Source organism: Hemiscyllium ocellatum, unplaced genomic scaffold (genome assembly GCF_020745735.1).
Source record: "Hemiscyllium ocellatum isolate sHemOce1 unplaced genomic scaffold, sHemOce1.pat.X.cur. scaffold_89_pat_ctg1, whole genome shotgun sequence".
Classification (NCBI taxonomy): Eukaryota; Metazoa; Chordata; class Chondrichthyes; order Orectolobiformes; family Hemiscylliidae; genus Hemiscyllium; species Hemiscyllium ocellatum.
This window is the reverse complement of record NW_026869294.1, coordinates 2850453-2860782: the sequence shown is the minus strand read 5'-3', so window position 1 is coordinate 2860782 and position 10330 is coordinate 2850453.

Here is a 10330-nt window from a genome sequence, read left to right as displayed (position 1 = left end):
TAAATTCTCTAACTGTCGGTGGTTACTGATTTGAACTGAATGTACGTTTTTCCACCTGACAGTGGTTATTGATTTCTACTGACCTGAAATTATCCTATATGTCGGTGGTTACTGATTTGCACTGACCTGAAGTTTGTCGAAGTGTCAGTGTTTCCTGATTTGCACCGACCAGAATATTTTTTCCATGTACCAGTGTTTACTGATTTGCACTGACCCGAACATTTTCTCAGTGTCGGTGGTTACAGATTTTTACTGAGCACAAATTTTGATTAGCACGGATTGTGACTGATTTGCACTGTCCCAATTTGTATGACCCACAATTTTCCCAACCGTCTGTGGTTACTGATTTGAACTGAGCCTAAGTTTTTCCACCTGTCAGTGGTTATTAATTTCTACTGATCTGAAATTATTCTCTATGTCGGTGATTACTGATTTTCACTGAACTGAAGTTTGTCAAGTGTCAGTGTTTCCTGATTTGCACCGACCAGAACTTTTTTTCCATGTATCAGTGGTTACAGATTTGTACTGACCCCAATTTTTTCTCATTTTGGTGGTTACTGATTTCTACTGACCCGAACCTTTTCTAAGTGTGGATGGTTACTGATTTGCACTGACCCAAATTCTTTTGAAATGTCACTGCTCACCAATTTGTACTGGCTCATAATTTTTCCACCTCTCGGTGGTTACTGATTTGTACTGACCCAAAACGTTTCTTGCGGTCACTGGTTCCTGATTTGTACTGAACCGAAATTGTTCAAACTCTCAGTGGTTACTGATTTGTACTGCCCCAAGGTTTGTCGAAGTGTCAGTGATTTGCACCGACCAGAATTTTTTTTCCATGTACTAGTATTTACTGACTTGCACTGACACGAACATTTTCTCAGTGTCGGTGGTGGCTGATTTTTACTGAACACAAGTTTTGCTCACCGCAGATGGTGACTGATTTGCACTGTCCCAAGTTCTTTTGAATTGACAGTGCTTACCGATTTGTACTGAACTGCAATTTCTCTACCGGTGGTTACTGATTTGTACTCCCGCAATATTTTTCAAAGTGTTAGTGCTTACTGATTTGGACTGACCCTATTTTTTTCCATTTGTCGGTGGTTACTGATTCGTAACTGACCCTCAGTTTGTTGAAATGTGGATGGTGACTAATTTGTACTGACCCGAAATCTTTTGAAATGTCAGTGTTCACCAATTTGAACTGACCCTTAATTTCTCGAACTGTCGGTAGTTACTGATTTTCACTGACTAGATATTTATCAAAGTGTCCATGGTTACTGAGTTGTACTGACTCAAAGTTCATCCAACTGTTGGTAGTTACTGATTTGCGCTGCCACAATTTTTTACCAAATGTCTGCGGTTACTGATTTGTACTGAACCCATTTTTTTCTTTGTATAGATGGTTACTGATTTGCACTGACTCGATTTTTTTCTTACTGTCACTGGTTCCTGATTTGTACTGACTGGAAATTTTTCAAACTGTCAGTGGTTACTGATTTGCACCACCCCAAAGTCTTTCGAAGAGTCAGTGTTTCGACCAGAATTTTTCCCATGAGTCACTGGTTACTGATTTGTTCTGACCACAATTTTTCTAAGTGTGGATGGTTACTGATTTGAACTGTCCCAAAAGCTTTTAAAATGTCAGTGCTCACCGATTTGTACTGACTCGAAATTCATCCAACTGTCGATGGTTACAGATTAAGAGTCGTAGAGTCATAGACACATACAGTATGGAAACAAACCCTTCGGTCCAACTTGGCAATGCCGACCAGATATTCCAACCCAATCTAGTCCCACCTGCCAGCACCCGGCCCATATCCCTCCAAACCCTTCCTATTCATATACCTATCCAAATGCCTTTTAAATGTTTAAATTGTACCAGCCTCCACCACATCCTCTGGCAGCTCATTCCTTACATGTACTACCGTTTGTGTGAAAACTTTGTCCCTTCGGTCTCTTTTATATCTTTCCCCTCTCATCCTAAACCTATGCTCTCTAGTTCTGGATTCCCTAAACTCAGGGAAAAGACTTTGTCTATTTATCCTATCCATGCTCCTCATAATTTTGTAATCCTCCCTCAGGTCACCTCTCTGCCTCTGATAGTCCAAGGAAAACAGCCCCAGCCTGTTCAGCCTCTCCCTGTAGCTCAAAACATCCAAGCCTGGCAACATCCTTGTGAATCTTTTCTGAACCCTTTCAAGTTTCACAACATCTTTCCAATAGGAAGGAGACCAGAATTGCACACCATTATGTTGTGGCCTGACCAATGTCCTGGACAGCCGCAACATAACTTCCCAACTCCTGTATTCAGTACTCTGAACAATAAAGGAAAGCATACCAAACACCTTCTTCACGATCCTACCTACCTGCGACTCCACTTTCAAGGAGCTATGAACCTGAACTCCAACGTGTCTATGTTCACCAACACTCCCTCGAACCTTACCATTAAGTGTATAAGTCCTGCTAAGATTTGTTTTCCCAAAATGCAGTACCTCGCATTTATCTAAATAAAACTCCATCTGCCACTTCTCAGCCCATTGGTCCGTCTCGTCAAGATCCTGTTGTACTCTGAGATAACCGTCTTTGCTGTCCACTACACCTCACATTTTGGTGTCATCCGAAAACTTACTAACTGTACCTGTTATGCTCGCATCATTTATGTAAATGACAAAAGTAGAAGACGCAGCACCGATGCTAGTGGCACTCCACTGGTCCCAGGCCTCCAGTCTGAAAAGCACTCCTCCACCACCACCCTCTGTCTTCTACCTTTGAGCCAGTTCTGTATCCAAATGGCTAGTTGTCCCTATATTCCATAAGATCTAACCTTGCTAACCAGTATCCCATAGGGAACCATGTCAAAGGCCTTACTGAAGTTGATTTAGATCACATCTACTGCTCTACCCTCATCAATCCTCTTTATTACTTATTCAAAAAACTCAATCAAATTTGGGAGACATGATTTCCCACACACAAAGCCATGTTGACTATCCCTAATAAGTCCTTGCCTTTCCAAATACATGTACATCCTGTCCCTCAGGATTCTCTCCAACAACTTGCCCACAACTGACGTCAGGCTCACCGGTCTATAGTTCCCTGGCTTGTCCTTACCACCCTACTTAAACAGTGGCACCACGTTTGCCAACCTCCAGTCTTCCGGCACCTCACCTGTGACTATCGATGATACAAATATCTCAGCAAGAGGCTCAGCAATCATTTCTCTGGCTTGCCACTGAGTTCTAGGGTACACCCGATCAGCTCCTAGGGATTTATCGACCTTTATGCGTTTCAAGACATCCAGCACTTCCTCCTCTCTAATACAGACATTTTTCAAGGTGTCAGCATCTATTTCTCTACAGTCTATATCTTCCATATCCTTTTACAAAGTAAATACTGATGCAAAATATATGTTTAGTATCTTCCCCATTTTCTGTGGCTTCACACAAAGGCCGCCTTGCTGATCTTTGAGGGGCCCTATTCTCTCACTAGTTACCCTTTTGTCGTTAAAGTATTTGTAAAAATCTTTTGGATTCTCCTTAATTCTATTTGCCAAAGCTCATGTCCCCTTTTTGGCCTTCTGATTTCCCTCTTAAGTATACTCCTACTGCCTTTGTACTATTCTAAGGATTCACTCTATCGATCCGGTCTATACCCTACATGTGCTTCCTTCTTTTTCTTAACCAAACCTTCAATTTCTTTAGTAATCCAGCATTCCTTATATCTACCAACCTTTTCTTTCACCCGAACAGGAATATACTTTCTTTGGACTCTCGTTATCTCATTTCTGAAGGCTTCCCATTTTCTAGCCGTTCCTTTGCCTGTGAACATCCCCCCCCCCAATCAGCTTTTGAAAATTCTTGCCTAATACCATCAAAATTGGTCTTTATCCAATTTAGAACTTCAACTTTTAGATCTGGTCTACTCTTTTCAATCACTATTTTAAATCTAATAGAATTATTGTCATTGGCCCCAAAGTGCTCACCCACTGACACCTCAGTCACCTGCCCTGCCTTATTTCCCAAGAGTAGGTCAAGATTTGCACCTTCTCTATCTAGGAGGTTCATCCACACATACTGAATCAGAAAATGTTCTTGTGCACACTTAACAAATTCCTCTCCATCTAAACCCTTAACACTATGGCAATCCCAGCCTATGTCTGGAAAATTAAAATCCCTGACCATAATCACCCTATTATTCTTACAGATAGCTGAAATCCCCTAACAAACTTGTTTCTCAATTTCCCTCTGACTATTGGGTGGTCTATAATATAATCCCAATAAAGTGATCATCCCTTTCTAATTTCTCAGTTCCACCCAACAAACATCCCTGGATATATTTCCAGGAATATCCTCCCTCAGCACAGCTGTAATGCTATCCCTTATCAGAAACACCACTGCCTCTCCTCTATTCCTCCTTTTCTATCCTTCCTGTCGCATTTGTATCCTGTCCATCTCTGAGCCATGTTTCCATAATTGCTATGATGTCTCACAAATGTGAGGTGATGCTTTTAGCAAGAATAATTCAATCGTGAATTATACAATGAACCGAAGAACCTTGGGAAAAGTTGATGGGCAGAGAGATCTGGGAGTGCAGGTCCATTGTACCCTGAAGCTTGCTGCACAGGTGGATAAAGTGGTAAAGTATGCTTGCCTTCATTGGATGGGGTATTGAGTATAAGAGCTGGCAAGTCATGCTAAAATTTCACAAGACATTGGTGCGGCCGTATTTAGAATACTGTGTACAGTTCTGGTCATCAAATTACCAAAAGGATGTGGACACTTTGGAGAGGATGCAGAGAAAGTTTACGAGGATGTTGCCTGGTGTGGAAGGTGCTTGTTGAGTAGGTTAGATTTGTTTTCAATAGAAAAAGCGAGTTTAAGGGGGGGGGGGGCGTGATTGAGGTTATGAAATCATGAAGGGTATAGACAAGGTGGATGAGATAAGCTTTTTCCCAGAGTGAAGGATTCAATAGCGAAAGGTCAGGCTTTCAGGTGAGAGGTGGAAAGTTTAAGGGAGATACACATGGCAAGTACTTCACACAGAGGGTGGTGTTGCCAGCAGAGGCACGGTAGGTTAATTTAAGATGTGTCTGGATAGATGCATGAGTAGGTGGGGAGCAGAGGGATACAGATGCTTAGGAATTGGTCGACAGATTTAGACAGTAGATTTGGATCGGCTCAGGCCTGGAGGGCAGAAGGCCTGTTCCTGAGCTGTACATTGTCTTTCTTTTTTTTTCTTTAAGACAGTCCCATAATCCTAACCATGCGCTGAGTTCATCTGCCTTCCATGTTCGGCCCCTTGCATGGGAATAAATGCAGTTTAATTTATTGGTCCTACCATGTCCCTGCCTACCCTTACTGTTTGACTCACTGCTATACCTAACTGTCCCAATCTCAGATTGATCTCTTTCCTCACTATCTCCCTGGGTCCCACCCACTTACTAGTTTAAATCCACCAGAGCAGCTCTAGCAAATCTCCCTGCCAGTACATTAGACCCCTTCCAATTTAGGTGCAATCCATCCTTCTTGTACAGGTCACTTCTACCTCGAAGGAGATTCCAATGATCCAAAAAAGTGAATACATTTCCCATACACCTGTCCCACAACAGGAGAGGGGGAGGAAAGGAGGGTGGGGGTATGGGGGAATGGTGGAGGGGGAAATGAGAGGTGGGAAAGGAGGGGACGGGAAGGAGATGTGGGGAGGGGAGGAAGAGGGGGGGAAAGAGAAAGGGTAGGAGGGGGAAGGAGGGGTGGATGAGTGGTAGAATGAGGGAGGGGGAGGTAGTGGGGTAAGGAGACATGAGCGAGGGAGGGGTGAAGGAGAGGGGGAGGAGTGGGGTGAATGAGCAGGGGAATGAGGGGGAGGAGAGGGAAGAAGGAGAGGGGAGGCGTGGAGTGAATGAGCGGGGGAATGAGGGGGAGGAAAGGGGGAGGAGAGGGTGTTGAGGAGAGGGGAGAGGAGAGGGCGAAAGGAGGGGATGGAAGGAGAGGGGGAATGAGGAGAGGTGGAGAAGTGGGGAACGGAAAGGAGATATGGGAAGGTAGGGGAGGAAGGAGAAGATGATAGGAGGGAGAAGGAGGGATGTGGAGGAGAGGGGGAAATGATGGAGGGGAGGAAGGAGAGGAGGGTGAGTATTCGGGGTGAGGAGAGATTCGGGGAGGAGAGGGTGAAGGACAGGAGATGAGGAGGGGGAAGGAGAAGGGAAAGGAGAGAGGGAAAGGGGAAGAAAACGGTGAAGGGAGAAGGCAAGGTGGGGGAAGGAGAGTTGGGGAAGGGTGGGAGGATAGGTGGAAGGAGAGGGGCGAAGGGGGAATGAGAGGTGGGTAAGGAGAGGGGACAAAGAGCATGTAAAAGGACAGTGGTGGGAAGGGGGAGTAGGGTTGGAAGGAGAGAAAGGAAAAGGGGAGGGGGTTGAAGGAGAGGGGAGGAGAGAGGGAGGAAGGAGAGTGGGGAGGAGAGGGTGGGAAGAGATGGCGGAAAAGAGGGTGGAAGGAGAGTTGAAAGAGGAAGATGGGAGGAGGGGCAGAGGAGAGGTGGAAGGAAGGGGGTGAAAGGGCAGGGAGAGGAAGGAGGGGAGCGGTGGGGGAAAGGGGGAAAGAATTGGGGTGGAAGGAGGGGGAAGGGGTTGAATGAGGGGGAAACGTGGTGGAGGAGAGGGGGAGGAGAGGGCAGAGTGGGGGGGAAGCGATTGGCAGGGAAGGAGAGGGGGAAAGTAAGGGGGATGGAGGGGAGAAGCAGAGAGAGAGAAGAGTGGGGCATGGAGGGGGAGGAGAGGAGAGGGATGGAAGGAAAGGGATGGAGAGGCTGGCAGGAGTGGAGGAGAATGAAGTGGGGAAGGATAGGAGGGGGAAAGAGGGGGTGAAGGAGTTGAGGGGAAAGAGAGGGTGGGGGGCAGAGGTGGGGAGGAGAGCGAGGAAGGAGAGTGGCAATGGGGGGGATGGGAGAAGAAGCCAGTTCTGTATCCAAATCGCTAGTTGTCCCTATATTCCATGAGATCTACGTTTACTGCCTCATTCCCCTGTAACTCCCCTGCCTTTGGCTAAATTTGTGACCCCAACCCACAATTTCCCACACCTCCTGGAATATTACAGCTCCACCCACTTTCACCTCTTTCCCCAATCTCATTGCCCCTCTCCACCTGTGCTGCTTAATTTAGCCCCCACACCACACTGTGCCCTCTATCCATACTTCCCCATCTCTGCATAAAAGCCCCCACGTGTCTCCATTGTGTACAATTCCCCCACCCTCCCTCACCACCCCCCACCCCTCACTGTGTCACAGGCCATGGGCTGGAGGGGATGGGGGGCACAGGGAGTGTGTGCAGAGACTGACCAGCCATTCAACTGTGTGTGTCTTCATGCACAACAAGATCCCAGTCCCCAGGCTTCCCCCTGCCCCGCCCCACGCCACCCCACCCCTCACTGAGAAAGGGGCTTTATTTCCCATCACCCCACAGTTTGGACAACAACAGGAGACCAAGGGCACAGCAAGATCCCACTGTGTTAATGACACGTGCAGCTCCAACACATGGCACAGAGTCCAAATCTCCCTCAGGGACAGGAGGGGGGTGTGGACTTCCCCAGTTTCCTCATTCCCCCACCCCCACCTGACCCCAGCCCCAACCTTCCAGCTCAGCCCCGCCCCCATGACCTGTCCCACCTGTCAGTCTTCCTTCCCACCAATCCGCTCCACCCTCCGGTGGCTACTGATTCCTCCACCCGGCCGCCAGAGGGAGCCGCTCTGCCTCCCCTCAGGACCCTGATCTGGGTCACCTGTTGCCTCCTCCCGCTTCCTCATTGTCAATCATTCCCGTGTGCGGGCGGCCATGCTGGAGTGACGTCACCGCGCAGCCCCTTGCGCCTTTGTGTCACTCAGGCCATTGTGACGCTGTCAGTGAGTGCAACCATCTGTAACACAGTCTGTGTCCCATCAGCTCATTCCCAGCTTTTACAGATGGAGTGGCCATGAGAAAGTGCAACAGTCGCGGGATGTCCCTCAGACCATTGTCAGGGAAGAGGGGAATCTGTTTAAAATCTCATGGTCATTTGTACAATTAACAGACTGCTACAACAGGTCCGTGTAATCACTGTGTGTCCGCCTATGAAATGGATTGATGATGATGGAGAGTATTTGTGTTCTCCATAATTAGGTGGAATAAACTTGCAGTGCAGCTTGATCAGCAGCACAACCACAAACATCCGCTGTCTCCAGCACCGACACTCTGTAGCAGCAGTGTGTACCATAGACAAGATGCACTATAGGAATTCCCCAAGGTTCCTTCCAGAGCAACTTCCAGACCCACGGCAGTATAATGTGGAACACTGAACACAGCAGATACACGGGAACACCACCAGTTGACAATTCCACATCAAGCCACTCCCCACCCTGGCTTGGAAAAACATCTCAGTCCCACAAGTGTCATTGGTTGGAAAACCTGGAACTCCCTCCCTTACATCATTGTGGGTTTATCTGCACCAAATAAATGGCAGCAGTTCAAGGCAATAACTCACCGTCACCTTCACCAGAGCAATTATATCTGAGTAATCCGTGGTGACCCAGCGGCAATGATACAAAAACATTAATGAATCACAAAATAAGGCTCAGTATTTGGGACCCGTGTGCTCCAGGGCTGAGTATCTGAATAAGATGGGTCTATATTCTTGTAAATTGAAACGCGATTTCATTTGAATGTATCAGATTGTGAAGAGGCTTGAGCGGGTAAATGCTGAGAAATTAATCCTGTGGGTCTGGGAATCTGAAACATAATAACACAGTCTCAGGAGTTGCTGGAAAAGCTCAGCAGCTCAGGCAGCATCTATGCAGAGAAATCAGCGTTAATATTACAGCATCTGCAGTTCATTCGGGTTTGTTTGCCACCCTCTCAGGGTAAGGGGCAGGTTATTTGGGACTGAGATGAGGAGACAGCGCTTTACTCTAAGGTCTCTGAGTCTTTAATATTCTCTCTCCCCGAGGATTGTGGATGTTCCCTCACCGAGTACATTTCAGATTGAAATAGACAGATTGCCGGTGTCTCAAGGAATCACAGGATATGGGGAGTGGGTAGGAAACTGGATTTGAAATCTCAAACCAGCTCTGATTGGATTGACTGCCAGAACAGACTGAACAGTTTAAACAGGCTGTATAGTCTCCCCCTGCTCACATTTCCTGAGCTCTTAGATGTTTAATGAACCAACTCCAAATCCCTTGAGATTTGTTTCCATGAAACCGTTTATCATTAAATCTCTGCAGCCTCCATACTATTACAAACCATCTCATTCTTCCTTCAGCGTTACCCCCATTCCAATTTCTCAGAAATCATTACTTTTCTAACTTCCTTCCGCTCTGCTGAATCTCCCCACCCTCATAACACACGGGTGAACCTTTCCCTTCTCCCTATAGATGCTGCCAGACCTTATCAGATTCCTCAGCATGTGTTTATTTCAGAGGGAATGACATCTCCCTGTTTCTGTTTCTGTGAGAGGATACATTCCCCAATCCAACTCCTTGATATTCCGTTTGTTCACAGAGAAAAGAGGGATCGCTCTGTCGAAATTCATAACATGCACAGAAGGGCATCAATATATTGTAATGATATTAAAAATAAAACATTTTATCCAAATGAAATCCATGAGGAAATGGCATGTTGCAATGGGATCTGTAAGGGGCAGGAATTCAATCCCCCTCCCCCTGTTATTATTGGGTATGATGCTCCTGACCCACCAATACACAGATCTGACTGAATGTACAAACAACCCCTCTCCATCCATTTCATTCAGAATAAGGTCAATAACAGGAAGGATTAAAACAAAATGCAGACTGTGGTGAATGCTGCATGTCGGGCGTGATGATACTGTAGAGGTTTTACAGCACTGAGATCAGGTTGTTCGGCCCATCATTCACCACCATAGCCATGGGAAATGCAGGGTTACAGGGAGAGAGTAGCGGGGGTGTCTGTCTTGGTGGGATGCATGATGGGCCGAATGGACAGTTTCCACACTGTAGGGATTCTATGATTCCATGCTCCTTCCCATCTACCTCTATGGATGAGGAAGACTATCACCTGACCTAATATCCCCTTCGGTGGCTCAACGTTTGCTTTGTTTCCAACAAAGAGCTGCAGATCTGAGAGACAGAACAGAAATTGCTGGGGAAACTCAGCAGGTCTGGCAGCATCTGTGGGGAGGGAACCTTTTAGATCCATGGATTGTTCTTCAGAACTGAAGGCTTCTGATTCTGGTGCTGTCAGACCAGCTGAGCTTCCCCAGCAATGTCTTGTTTGGATTTCAGCCCCAATCCAGTGTGGAACCGGGAAGCATTGCTCGGCACCTCG